The sequence below is a fragment of the Salvelinus sp. IW2-2015 genome, unplaced genomic scaffold (genome assembly GCF_002910315.2).
Source record: "Salvelinus sp. IW2-2015 unplaced genomic scaffold, ASM291031v2 Un_scaffold2384, whole genome shotgun sequence".
NCBI classification, from domain to species: Eukaryota; Metazoa; Chordata; class Actinopteri; order Salmoniformes; family Salmonidae; genus Salvelinus; species Salvelinus sp. IW2-2015.
The window spans coordinates 95,083-110,553 of NW_019943707.1; the positions used below are offsets into that span (position 1 = coordinate 95,083).

Below are 15,471 nucleotides of genomic sequence, written 5' to 3' on the forward strand. Positions count from 1 at the left end.
GAAGCCGAGGGGAGGAGGGATACTAGACACGGCCAGCTGAGGTGGGGTTACTTGGAGAGGGGCGCAGGGAGGCCCCATAGCATTCAACAACAACACGCAGCGCTGCAGCGCCTGCCCCCTCCTATACTAAGCGCCGCACCCCCCCATGGCGCGACCGCGACGCAGCCGAGTGACCACGTCTAACTAACAGGCAGCCCGCGCTGAGACGTGAACCTTCACTAAGGGCTGGAGATCGTATTCCACAACCTTACTCACGGCCCCCCAGCCCCCTGCAGCCCCGGTGGACCAAAGGAGCAGTACCCCCAACCTTAACACGCGCAGCGCTGACCGCCCGTCCTCCGGCTTACCTCTAAGGAGAGTTACAATCTCCAACCCAGGCCCAGCCGCTCGACCGCGTGCTGCCACCAACACGCAGACGACCGCCCCCGGGGGCGGGCCCCCCGCCTCGACACCTACCTCCCCCCTTCAACCTAAACAGGCCCCGCCGCTAGCTCGCTCCCTTACTAAGCGCCGCGACCGCACCCCCGCTCTACCCATACACCCACCACGACCACGGCCGGCCAGTGCCCACCCCAGCGCCGCCTCAATTTATTAAATATTAATTTTATGTTAGTTTTTTTTACTATAGTGGAGCGAGACTGTGAGACTGTTAAACATAACAGCAGGCTGAAAGATGTGATACTAAGGGATTGCGAGAAGAGTTAACTAACGAGGCAGCTGACTGAGGTAAAGATAACTACAGGGAGAGTTAACTCAGGCGAAGGCTGATGTTCAAAGTTAATCAAAATTGAGTTACATTCATCAAGTTGATATGTGACGTCATCTAAGGGGAGAGTTAACTAACGGCAGTCTATGGTTGTTGGTTTCTTTTGTCTTGGTTACTAAGGAGAGGTGACAACAGTTTTCAGTGTTCTTGCATAATGCATTATCCACAATGTTCAGATTTGAAAAGTGACAAGATGTTGAATCAGATGCATTTTGCCAATAATTGCAAAGTCCCCTTCCTTTGTGCCGATGCCAAATGAGAACTTGAACCCGACCCCAAAAGAGACATTTTTCCACTGTCTCGGCTGCATTCATGTATTTCTACCGCTGCCCAGACAAAAGTGCAGGTAGATAAGGGACTCCAGCTGATTCATTCATGTCTAGAGTGAGTATGAACTTCTCTCGTGTGATGAAACACATACTGTGCCTTGTCGCTTGTATTTTATGAATTGGTTCTTCCGTCTGTTCTTGGCTTGTGTTGGACGGTGTGGCGAGGGAACAAATAGGATACCTAAGCTGGGGGGAGGCAGCAACTTGCGTGATCGAATTGAGAGTGTAACTAACAGCAGAGCAGACTGACGGTGTTTTATCTGACGTTCTGAGTTCGTTTTATATCAAACAGGTTACATACTGGGAAGCTTCAAGAAGGAAGGGGCAGGGGGGAGGAGAGAGTTAACGGAACAGGCCCAGGTTGAGGTCTGTGGTACTTAAGGGGGAGAGTTGGTGACCCCATGGTTAGTGCTTTGGTTATGAAGTAGCTATCGTGTTTGTTTTCTTCCTCTGGGTCCAGCCCATGTGTCGATGGTACCTGCAATGGAAAAACACACTGTTTGATACGCGTTACTATAACGATGGTGAGAGAGAGGGAGAAGACCTTAGTTAACTAACAGGCGACACAGAGAAACTAAGGGGCTTCTTGACAGGGGCGATAAGTCTGAAAGATATATTGCTGCCCACAGGAGTAAAGCTAGGATTGCGCCACCGTAGATATTCAACCATTACTATCGGTGATCTATCAAAGAACTTCCTTAACTAAGGAGGAGAAAGCAGCAAGTTAACTAGTCTTAAATCAACTTAACTGTATATTGGACAAGAAGAGGAAGGCTTCCACCAGGGCACCCCGGACGGCTTCAGGAAAGTCCAGCAATGTCCGTATACTAAGGGGAGAGTGACACTAACAGGCGCAGTGGTTCTGACGGGGCGACTGTTACTGCTACACGAGTCATTATTAGTGATGTAGCCATGAGAACCAAAGGGTGGTACCATCTTCCTAAGATTGAGTTACAGGTTCTAGCCTTAAGTGGGAGAGGTTAACAACATGGCGACTCCGTGACAGGCTGTGAGGATTCTTTACGACCTGTGTATGGATGTTACTAAGGACGGTGTGAGAGACTCGTACCCACAACGCCACGAAGTGTGTGTGTTGTTGTTACAGGAACGAAGCCGTAAAGGTGAAGAAGTGTTAACTAACAAGCACCAACCTCCGTAGGAATTCGTCGATATCTGTGCCTCACCACCAATAGTGGAGGAATGTTGAGGATTGATGGCAAGCTGGAGAAGGGAAAGGGATTAGACAGCAAGCCTAAGTGGACACTAGGTAGATCAAAAACTAAACAGTCCAGTGTTGAGTGGCTATGCCAACCGAAGCGGGAGTAACAGAGAGAGAACTACAGCCAGGCGGATCGTGGTGTACAAGGAGAGAAACAACAGGCAGGCCGAGTGTGTACTAAGGGACGGTTAACTTAAAGGCCAAGCGCTACGCAGAAGACAGAGCTTAGCCTCGGATACAGAAAACAACTGTTTGGCAGGAGGCAGGATGTGTGAATGTTTGTGTGAGGTTGAGTGCATCTGTTCTACGCCACAGGTGAGGCGAGACTTGTTTTGGTGTAGGGGTTAGGTGATGGGTGCTTAAGCCCTAAAGTCAAACACACCGCAGCCTGACGCTGATAGAGTTAACTTCCCTAGATACTACGACCGTCATGCCTGATACCTCCGTTAGTAACTGGCCCCTTTGACGGACACACCTCAGCCTGCCTTGTGTAAGTTAACTGCTCCCCTTATGAGATCACCATCCTCTTGTCAAAGGCTTCAAGGGGCTCAGGCAAAGGCCCGAAGACACTTCTCTCCGATGGGGGATAAATACAACGGGAGTATCAAGATACTGACGATCATTCATCCTCGCAAACATTAGATAACACACGGCACTCTACACAGGGATTGGACTGCTCTGAGGACTAGGCGGGGTAAAAGCTCTGTGTCTTTAGTTTAATTTCTTTCTCCTGAATCACTCTTTACCGCGAACACTATCTCGTCTTATGGGCCGCCTGTCGTTAGTAACTCGTCCCTTAGGTAACACTACCTGCGACGCTCTCAGCGACAAAAAGCTCCTGTTTTCCTAGTATGGATAACTTGCGCCAAGACGCTTAAGGAGAACAACCTAACAGCCTGCAGATGTGAGCGCTCACCATCTGGATATATAAGTTTCCCTGAACTGTCTTTTCCATCCCCATATCAGAGGTATACATACATACAAGCATCCTGTAGTGACCATATTTGGCTCGGTATGTGGGTTAGGCAGGGAATCTGACATTACTCAAGGCCAAGTGGGAGTGGGCGGTCACTTAGGCACAATTCTTCTTTGCGTGGCGTAAGAACATCTAATGTCCCTGTGATGAGTTGTAGTTAACAGGAGATTATAAACGAATTCACGGTCTCGACGCACACGCAGCATTGCACTACGAGGGGGAAACTTGCGAGCATACATCTCTCGTGAGTAATCAACCATCCAAGGCAACACAGCTTTATGGTGCGTGGTCAATACAGATATACCTTCTTCCTAGCATGATTGGAGGCATCTCATGCTTCAAATCGTGCTCCGGCAAAACTATATAAGCATAACTACAAACCGTGTGTCACGTCGCTGTGACACAAACATCAATATTGTGTGTGAGTGGTTACCTTCCACTGAGGGCGCAACACACGCTGGAACAGACTCTCACCTAGATCTCGTTTGAATCCTAGTTGCGACACTTCTGTCTTAGTTTAAGGCTTCCATCACTCCCTCTTCTCAAGAGTGCGGCAGAGGAAACACACCTCTCCAAGCGCCTTGACCTGTTGTGTAACACATCTTACCACAATATCCCACAAATCTGGGAACCACAACATCCCACAGTCAACCTTCTGATGCAAGAATGGCGCTCTCTATTTACAGCCGATGAGTTAATAGAGGGGACTTCTCCCCTCCCATTGAGAGTTAAACCAATCTGAACCTCCGATGCCAGTGGCGGCGGACATTGTGCAGAGGGTTCTTGACATCAATAAGGGTCAACACTGCAAATATTGACTCTTCCTGCATCAACCTTCTATTGGTATATTTGTCAATTAAACAGCCATTTAGACCAACACCTTATGGACCATAACTAGCTTGTAATTATACTTCAGTATTCTGCATAGGTCAACACTCTGACAAACACCTAATCTAAAAGAGCCGACGCGAGAGCGAGCGCGTGAGTGGCGTGTTGATGTGAATAATGATAAACAGCTGAGTAGTGCTGCACTAACCAAAGCAATATCTATTCGCGTCCGAACCTGGCCATGACCCTGTTAGGTTACATACTCTCTCATCTTTCATTCCTTCTTCCATCTAAAACAGCTCCGACTCGAGCACCCAGTTGCAACTCTTAGCTGGCGCTTACATACCTCCCATTCCAGACAGGTATGCCAGATAGCACAGTCTACACAACTACGAGCCTTTAGATCTAGAGTTCCCGCAAAACGCACTACTACACTGATCCTATTCCTTTCTGTAGTACGAATCAACGACCTCAAGGTCTTGTTCTGCCTCTGTTGGGCACCTAGTTTGGATCATTGTGAGACACTTCTATACTACGCCATTAATAGTTGTAACACAACCTCAGCTCTGTTTGACTGCCACTGTATGCACAGTTAATCGCAGCTCCTTGTACAGTACAACCACTCAACTTATGGATACACAACACCTCTATACAACCACACACATGGTTATGGCTCCTCTGGTACACATTGCAGTAATTTGAACTTCAGATTCAAACGTACCTACATTGGAGAGTTATGTGAGGCATACACCACCTAACAGTATCTCATGACGTCGTATTATATGATCATCATCTAGAAACATCTTGACTGCGACCAACTTTAACAGAATACGCACACTACCTGTACATCATCAGACACGCCATGATTTACCTGTTTAGTTAACTCTCGCGGCGTTGAACCACTTTATAGAAGCATGTAATGTATATAAATTATGAAAATTATTATAATAACTATTCCACCCATGAACACAGTAGAGCGACAGCCTCATAGTCATTTCCTGCCCTGGCAGTGTAAGAGTGTAAGCCTTCTTCACCCTTGGTCAAATCATGCAGCACTATCATACCTAGATAAGCAACTTAGCTAGTCTACGCGTACAAAGAGGCCATGACACTGTTGAGTTTTGGTTATACAGACTACCCAACGTCTTCAGGATACGCCTAAAATGTAACAGTAACGACATACCTTCTATCCAGACTAGTATCCTTGGTGTTAAGTGTACACAGCACCCCTTAGAAACACATCTCTCAGCCGCCTCTGATACCAGTTCTCAAAAATTATTGATTTAAACCATGTTTTTAGAAGCTCTACTCCACAGCTGTGTGCTTTAAGCTAACACTTACCTCACCTGTTCCCAGCCGGTGATGCACCAACTTGTTAAGGGGTACATGAGTTCCTGTCATTTTTCAGTTCTCTTCCAGCAGAGTCTTCTCCCTTTTAGTCGATACACACACCTCGTTTCGTCGTTATCTCCTGTGCTGCCCCTGTCTACCAGACCAGGAAGTCTACCACCGATCCCTTCATTACTCGCCAATTCCCACCCAGTGTCACTCCATACCAAAACAGTATGATGTTGATGCGCAGGAGGCTTGAGAAGTCAAGACAAGACAGCGACAGCTACATATCACAACGGCGTATGTTCCAAGTGTGTTAATCATAAACTGAGATGTGGACGGAGGCTAACTGTTATTAGTTAACTAGCTGTCAGTCAGTTAAGTACTAGTTAGACATGGAGCCCTTCTAGTAGAGAGTCTACATCGACCTGATACTGGAGCTTTCGCCTGTGGATATCGGACTGGTTATGCTAACATCGGCATATATCCTCACTCTTCTGAGGTATACACACGACTCACTGCGTCGTGTAGTGCAGCTGCTTACCTGCTTCCTCCTAGCGTCTCTGTGTGGCTTCTCAGCTTACAGTAACACACCTTTCAGCCCGAGCGATATACGATCCACAACTTTTTAGGAAGTCGCTCTCTTGTCAATAGTTCATCTCGCGTAAGCGTAGAGCTCAACAGCGGCACTAAAGAATCTGACGTACCCCTGCACAAATCAAATCAGCCCAGGATAGTACATAAATAAACTAGAGTGATAACTACCTACATTCAGCTCTATGCTCTTGGCCATCAGAATTATTCATATCGTAAACACTACGTGCGACACAACACAGATACTTAAACAGAAATCAGGAGCCACAACCTCAGAACCAAAAGCCAATAAAAACTTCAAATTACTTGTCACACTGCCGTATAACCGAATAATTAGAGCTTTGTATGAGGTCCTATCATGTAGATGCTATAACTCTCCTACTACGCGTGCTTACTGCCTGTGAATGATTATGGGGTAACTACACTTACTTTATCTACCCCTAGTCTTCTGAGAATTACCGACTCGTGAGACTACTAATCCTCCGAAGAACTTCTAATGTTTATTCCGATAAGCATAGTCCTTTCAGAGCCGTGCCTGTTCTATTGATTGACACTTCTCTCGCTCTCCTTAGCCGTGATGTAAAGCGACACACAGTCCTCAGCCTTTGTCCATGTATACGTAAACTACATATACCTCCTCTGGCTCAGGTCCACATTCTTAAAAAGCTAGAGTGAGTCCCAAGCCTATACCAACTCGTGCCGCTGACTGTCCCTATATCTTAACAGGAGAGTACACACAGCTCATGGTGGCGTCCCTTTATGAGGTTCCCAGCTACTACATGCGTGGCTCCCTTTAGATCAAGTCAAGGTGGACCCTTAAGATCACTCAGCTTCATGAGTGGGTCCCTATTAGATCCAGCTCATGTGTCGAAAACGATTACTCCTTTTAAGCACTCCCAAGCCTCATGGTGGGTGATCTTTTAGTCTCAGGCGTCAGATGCGTGTAGGTCCCTTGTTACGGTCCCAGCTCATTGGTGAGTTCACTTTTAGAGTCACCAGCTCATTGGTGAGGTCCCTTTTAGGTCCCAGGCTCATGGACTGGGGTGAGTCCCAGTTGTAGGTCCAGCTCATGGTGGGTCCCTTTTAGGTCCCAGCTCAGTGTGTCGGGTCCCTTTTAGATCCCAGCTCATGGTGAGGTCCCTTTTAGATCCCCAGCTCATGTGTTGCCGTAGGGTCCCTTTTAATTCCCAGCTCATGGTGGGTCCCTTTTAGATCCCAGCTCTTGGTGCGGTCCCTTTTAAGATTGTCCCAGCTCATGGTGGTCCCTTTTAAGGTCCCAGCTCTAGGTGAGTCCCTTTTAGAACGGGTCTAAGGTCCCACTCATGGGTGCGGTCCCTTTAAAGATCCCGGCTCTCATCTGGGTCCCTTTTAGATCCCAGCTCATGGTGGGTCCCTTTTAGCTCCCAGCTCATGGTGGGTCCCTTTTAGATCCCAGCTCATGGTGGGTCCCTTTTAGGTCCCAGCTCATGGTGGGACCCTTTTAGATCCCAGCTCATGGTGGGTCCCTTTTAGATCCCAGCTCTTGGTGGGTCCCTTTTAGGTCCCAGCTCATGGTGGGTCCCTTTTAGGTCCCAGCTCATGGTGGGACCCTTTTAGATCCCAGCTCATGGTGGGTCCCTTTTAGATCCCAGCTCATGTTGGGTCCCTTTTAGGTCCCAGCTGTTGTTGCTAGTCAACTTACAGTGGACACCCCCATGAGTGTATTTCAAAACCCCTTCTAAAACCCCACCTGTTTCCTTTAATTTGTTGTCAGTGACTCTTTGTTAGTTCCCCCATCTGTTTGAGTGACATTATTGGTTTTCCTGCTGGGGAACGTAACACTAACGTGTAAACGTAAAAATGTTCCTGTAGTAAAATGTAATTATTCCATAACATCCCKTAGTGCAATAGGACAGGGACAGTAGTAATAATGTTACTCTGAAGTGGTGTCGCTCTCAGAGGCGGTGTCACATCGGTAGGCGGTGTCCTGCAGCCAGGCGGTGTAGTAACGTACTATGTTGGGGTGCTGAAGGTCTGCTAAGGCACCAACCTCCCGCTTAGCTTTCCTGAGGAAAGAGTCACAGATTTTTTTTAAATCACTCAGTGTCGAATATTATGCAGCGGCTGCATTGAGTGAAAGATCTTACTTCGGATTGCTAAAGTAAACAGAACACAATCGACTTACCCTTTGCTCCGTACTATCTTCACGGCAAAATACTTCTGCTCCAGTTCCCGTCGCGCCTTATAAACGTTGCCAAAGCCTCCTTTGCCAATCTTCTCTATCGAGTCAAACTCTGATAAAAACCTGAGAAAATAAATCATATTTAAATAATCAATCCATCGACATGATCAAACTGTATTGTGATCAGTATCATAGATGGTTAGTATTCCATCAGAAAATAGATTTCAATGCCATCTACTTRATACATTAATATGTGTGGGGGTAGATAAATGAGTATCATTGTCATGCTAAAAGTAAACCCACAATGTACCTAGATTTAACTGGTTGGTTGGATGTCCTTCCACTTGACAAGGTTTCTAAATTGTTGCCTTTTAAATTGGGACCTTCCTTAAAAAAAAAAAAACAATGACAAACACTCAATCAACATTTAATACTGCAGTCCATATATCCTCAACAGCAGGGGTGGGCAACTTTGAATGGGGGCCTGGGGGCCACAATAAAATCTGAAAACTCAGCGGTTGCCTCGCAGGTCTGCGTACCCACATCCGTAAGGTTTCCGTAGTCCGGTAATAGCCGTCTTTTGGCCGTAAAAAAATTAGAAAAATCTCTAAATGAATATGCACCGTCCCAATTGTCCGGAGAGAGAAGATAAAACATCCAAAAACTGCCCCCCCAAATACAGGTGTTGCCAAGCTTGTAGCGTCATACCAAGAAGACTCGAGGCTGTAATCACTGCCAAAGGTGCTTCAACCAAAGTACTGAGTAAAGGGTCTGAATACTTATGTTAAATGTTGATATCAGTCTTTTTTTTTGTATAAATTTGCTCCAAAAAAACAAAACGGTTTTTGCTTTGCCATTATGGGGTATTGTGATGTCATTATGGTATTGTGATGTCATTATGGGTTTGTTGATGTCATTATGGGGTATTGTGATGTCATTATGGGGTATTGTGATGTGTCATTATGGGGTATTTTGTGTAGATTGAAGAGGGGGGGGGAACAATTGAATCCATTGTAGAATAAGGCTGTAACGTAACAAAATGTGGGTAAACGTCAAGGGGTCTGAATACTTTCCGAAGGCACTGTATTTATTATTAATCAAACGCATAAAGCATACAGATATAGAGCCTTTGAGGGAAAAATCTGTCAGACGCCGCTTTTATAACACCAATCACTGCTGCAACAATTGTAAATGCAATCGTGTGCCAGAAAATAGTTTTTACTGGTAATGGAAGAGAGCTTTTCATTCACAATTCCAATGCATAAGGAAGGCAGAAGGCAGGCGTCATCAGCGGGTCACATACCACTTTTCAATGAGCTGGAGGCAGTATGCATTTTGATACTTCATTGTTTTCTACTTAACGATTTACTACATGTTTTTACCTTGTTTCAAAGTAACCCAGGCAAAATCTGACCTTATCCGTGGAGGCAATTATTTTATACAGACTTCCATATGCCATTTAAACCAGTAGTGTATTGTTTTATACAGACTTCCATATGCCATTGAAACCAGTAGTCTACTGTTTTATACAGACTTCCATATGCCATTGAAACCAATAGCCTACTGTTTTATACAGACTTCCATATGCCATTGAAACCAATAGCCTAATGTTTTATACAGACGCCCTGACCTTAGAGTTCCTTATTATTTTCTATGTTTGTGTAACGGCTGTCGTCTTCCTCCTCCTCGGACGAGGAGAGGCGAGAAGGATCAGACCAATATGCGGAGTGATTTGCGTTCATGATGATTTAATATAACGAAACAATCCAGAACACTTACAAATAAAAAAACAAGAGACGTGACAAAACCGAAAACAGTCCCGTGTGGCACGAACACTAACACGAGATACAACCACCCACAAACACACACGTGAACCCCGGCTGCCTAAGTATGATTCTCAATCAGGGACAACGATTTACAGCTGCCTCTGATTGAGAATCATACCCGGCCGAACACAAACAACCCGACATAGAAAAATAACACATGGACAACCCACCCCAACTCACGCCCTGACCAACTAAATAAATACAAGAAAAAGGAAAAACAGGTCAGGAACGTGACAGTTTGGTTAGGGTGTGACTCGGGTGGGAAAATCTGTTTTCTATTTCTATGTTGTTTTGGCCGAGTATGGTTCCCAATCAGAGGCAGCTGTCTATCGTTGTCTCTGATTGGGTAATCATATATAAGTTGTCATTTTCCGTTTGGGTTTTGTGTTGTTTTCTGTTTAGGATGTTTTCCCTGACAGAACTGTGCGCTTTCGTTTTCTCCTTTTGTTTGAGTGTTTTTGTGAACATTAAATCATGAACACTTTCGACGCAGCGCTTTGGTCTCATTCCGACGACGAACGTTACGCGTGGAATGCTTTACTATAAAGGCGCACGCATCGGCTAGTGATTTTGCTGTTCGTTAAACATCCTGTTGGCTGCAGGATAAGTTAAACGTGGGCAGTATTTGTAACATCTTCAACGTGCACGGTAAGGACACACATCATTGCATCCTCGACTTGTATGTTCTGTTCAGACGAATTATCATAACGTAAATGGAATNTTGTAACATCTTCAACGTGCACGGTAAGGACACACATCATTGCATCCTCGACTTGTATGTTCTGTTCAGACGAATTATCATAACGTAAATGGAATTGGCTGTCATTCTGAGCACCGTGGGTGGACACTCMATTCAGGTTACGTACCCCAATGCATATGGGTCCAGTACATTTCTCAAATTGTCCGGTAAATTAAAATGCTGCAGGTCAAATGTCCAGAGCCACATTTTCATAACGGAAACCCTAATCTATTTTAGTTAATTTCATGCAATTCTACACATTTTGCCATGGAGTGTAGAGCAAATGTTACGGTTTTAAAGCAAGTTTGATGCAATTCTACACATTTTGCCATGTGGTGGAGACATTATTTTTTGCAGTTTTAAATATGATATCTGAGTGAGATTGACTCACAAAATCAAATGGGGGGGCCCAATGACCGGTAATTCGACCATGATAACAAGTTTAGATTGCTGAGTTAGTTTAGCGGGCCAGCTGTCTAAAAAATGTTAGCTGACTGGCGAGTAAAACTGCTGGATCACAACGAAATTTAGAAATTGCACCTTGTGTAGTCCACTATTCTAGTAAGTTGAGACCTTGAGAGCTGAATTCCCACCAAAATTCAATAATAATACTCTTTTGATCCGAGAGCCTTCAAAAAGGCACCAGTTGCCTATCCCTGCTATTTAGTATCTTTATAGAGTAGCCTCTACAACAAACTGCTCGAAGAGCAAACCTGTAGTTGTGTTTCCGTTACCATAACAATAATCACATAGTCAGTTGCAGCCAAATATATTGGCATCCTTGCACTTTTCTTAAATATTTTCCTACATCTTGTCAAATAAGTTGAAATTGAAAAGACTGTTTGGTCTCTASATCTTTTTATTTGATTTTCTACAGAAAATTGCAGAAAATTGCAGAAAATGTTTTGCTACCTCTGGTACTAGGGGCCTTGAACGTGTGCAAGGCAGGTATTTTGGGAGTCCAATGGTCAACCCAGTGTCCAAAAACTGAGGTCTCCATTGAAGGTTGTGGGTCTTCCAGCAGGCAAACACACATCAAACACACGTCAAAAAGCACAGAAGAGATGTTCAACTGTTCTGGAYTGACCAGTGAAGAGTCCAGACCTGAATCACARTCAGAACCTATGGCGAGATCTGAAAACAGCAGTTGGAGGAGGAAACCCCTCAAACGTTGAAGAATTAGAGCAGGTTGCCGCTGAAGACTGGGCCAAATCGCCAGTAGAAAGGTGTAGGAAGCTCATTGATGCCTACAAGAAGTGTGTCTGCAGTTATCTTGGCCAAAGACTGTGCAACTAAGTACTAACTCAGAGGTGCCAATCATATATCTTAAAAAAAAWTTTTTTACCGACATTTACAAAAATAAAATAGTTATTTTTCTATTTGAACTTATTTAAAGAAGAATTTGGAATGATTTAAGAAAAGTGCCAATGCATTTGACCACAACTCTAAGTGTATAATCAAGATAATTATTTTCATCTTGGACCACACAGGAAATAGGTCAGTGACTTTTCATCTCTGTCATATCAATTAAATCAATCTACCAATCTACCAATCTACCAATCAAGTCATACTTTTCTCAGAAGTTTTTTTTTTGTATCTTGGAGACTAATACCTGTTTGGTCTTGACCGGTGACATCAGGAAGTTGGGTGCTAATCTAAAGCAGAGGTCAAAGGTCAGATAGTCCAGGTATTGGAGTGTAAAATAAAAACAACTTCATCTTGAAAGAAGAAAGTCTTGAATTGGGGCTTACCTTATTTTAGGCTTCACATTTACAGGGCTTTCGTCCTGCTTATAGAATAGAACAGAATAGAACAGATATTGATTTGCTGTCACAAAAAATACCCAATGTCTTACATCATGCTTAAAGAAACAATACGTGTTTATGTTGACAGTATCACCGCTCACATCCTGAGAATCGTTGAGCTGAAGCTATAGCAACAACAAGAGGATCTGTACCTTGGGGGAGCTGACGTTAACGGAGTCTGCGAATATGATGGACTCACTGGTACTTCCTGCAATACTCAGGGATGATGGTGTTGCATCCTGGGATTCCCTGGGAGAATAGAACATATACTTTATTGTCCATTTTCAAAGGAACCTGATTGATTTGCTGTCACAATAGACATAAAAAAAACACCTTCAGTCTAAGGCTTTCATGGTTTTCACACTGATATTCAATTACAAATAATGTTTTATTTTCAGTTGAGCTGCTGCCCAGAGAGTATTGCTCCATACCTTACATGTACTGGAAGGGGTTAGAGAGGGATAGTCCCCCATCTTACCATGTACTGGAGGGGTTAGAGGATAGTCTTCCATCTTACCATGTACTGGAGGGGGTTAGAGTATAGTCTCCATCTTACCATGTACTGGAAGGGGTTAGAGAGGATAGTCCTCCATCTTACCATGTACTGGAGGGGGTTAGAGAGGATAGTCCTCCATCTTACCATGTACTGGAAGGGGTTAGAGAGGATAGTTCCTCCATCTTACCATGTACTGGAGGGGGTTAGAGAGGATAGTCCTCCATCTTACCATGTACTGGAGGGGGTTAGAGTATAGAGTCCTCCATCTTACCATGTACTGGAGGGGGTTAGAGAGGATAGTCCTCCATCTTACCATGTACTGGAGGGGGTTAGAGTATAGTCCTCCATCTTACCATGTTACTGGAGGGGGTTATTGGAGGATAGTCCTCCATCTTACCATGTACTGGAAGGGGTTAGAGAGGATAGTCCCATCTTACCATGTACTTGGAGGGGGTTAGAGAGGATAGTCCTCCATCTTTACCATGTACTGGAGGGGGTTAGAGTATAGTCCTCCATCTTACCAATGTACTGGAGGGGGTTAGAGAGGATAGTCCTCCATCTTACCATGTACTGGAGTGGGTTAGAGGATAGTCCTCCATCTTGCCATGTACTGGAGGGGTTTATGGAGGATAGTCCTCCATCTTACTATGCACTGGAGGGGGTTATGGAGGATAGTCCTCCATCTTGCCATGTTACTAGAGAGGGTTATAGAGGATAGTCCTCCATCTTACCATGTACTGGAGAGGGTTATAGAGGATAGTCCCCATCTTACCATGTACTGGAGGGGGTTAGAGTATAGTCCTCCATCTTACCATGTACTGGAGGGGGTTAGAGAGGATAGTCCTCCATCTTACCATGCACTTGAGGGGGTTATGGAGGATAGTCCTCCATCTTACTATGCACTGGAGAGGGTTATAGAGGATAGTCCTCCATCTTACCATGTTATGGAGGGGGTTTAGAGAAGATAGTCCTCCATATTACCATGTACTGGAGGGGGTTAGAGAGGATAGTCCTCCATCTTACCCATGTACTGGAGGGGGTTAGAGAGGATAGTCCTCCATATTTACCATGTACTGGAGGGGGTTATGGAGGATAGTCCTCCATCTTACCATGTACTGGAGGGGTTATCGAGGATAGTTCTCATCTTACCATGTACTGGAGGGGTTAGAGAGGAAGTCAATCCATCTTCACCATGTACTGGAGGGGGTTAGAGAGATAGTCCTCCATCTTTGCCATGTACTGGAGGGGGTATTAGAGGATAGTCCTCCATCTTACCATGTACGGAGGGGGTTAGAGGATAGTCCTCCATCTTGCCATGTACTGGAGGGGGTTAGAGAGGATAGTCCTCCATCTTACCATGTACTGAGGGGTTAGAGAGGATAGTCCTCCATCTTGCCATGTACTGGAGGGTTAGAGAGGATAGTCCTCCATCTTGCCATGTACTGGATGGGGGTTTAGGAGGATAGTCCTCCATCTTACCATGTACTGGAGGGGTTAGAGGAATAGTCCTCCATCTTGCCATGTACTGGAGGGGGTTAAGAGAGGATAGCCTCCATCTTACCATGTACTGGAGGGGGTTAGAGAGGATAGTCTCCATCTTACCATGTACTGGAAGGGGTTAAGAGAGGATAGTTCCTCCATCTTACATGTACTGGAGGGGTTAGAGAGGATAGTCTCCATCTTACCATGTACTAGAGGGGGTTAGAGTATAGTCCTTCCATCTTACCATGTTACTGGAGGGGGTTAGAAGAGGATAGTCCCCATCTTACCATGTACTGGGAGGGGTTAGAGTATAGTCCTCCATCTTACCATGTACTGGAGGGGGTTATGGAGGATAGTCCTCCATCTTACCATGTACTGAGGGGTTAGAAGAGGATAGTCCTCCATCTTACATGTACTGGGAGGGGGTTAGAGAGATAGTCCTCCATCTTACCATGTACTGGAGGGGGTTAGAGTTATAGTCCTCCATCTTACCATGTATGGAGGGTTTAGAAAGGATAGTCCTCCATCTTACCAGTGTACTGGAGTGGGTTAGAGGATAGTCCTCCATCTTGCCATGTACTGGAGGGGGTATGGAGGATTAGTCCTCCATCTTTACTATGCACTGGAGGGGGTTATGGAGGATAGTCCTCCATCTTGCCATGATACTAGAGAGGGTTATAGAGGAGTAGTCCTCCATTCTACCATGTACTGAGAGGTTATTAGAGGATAGTTCTCCAATCTTACCATGTACTGGAGGGGGGTTAGAGTATATCCTCCATCTTACCATGTACTGGAGGGGGTTAGAGAGGATAGTCCTCCATTCTTACCATGCACTTGAGGGGGTTATGCGAGGATAGTCCTCAATCTTACTTGCACTGGAGAGGCGTTATTAGAGGATATGTCCTCCATATCTCTCTC

At 45.1% G+C, this 15,471-nt stretch overlaps 1 pseudogene; it reads right to left on the bottom strand.

The window, feature by feature from the left end:
• The window catches only part of LOC112073823 (interferon-induced, double-stranded RNA-activated protein kinase-like), a 44,623-nt pseudogene that overhangs the window by 8,730 nt on the left and 20,422 nt on the right, over nucleotides 1-15,471 (bottom strand).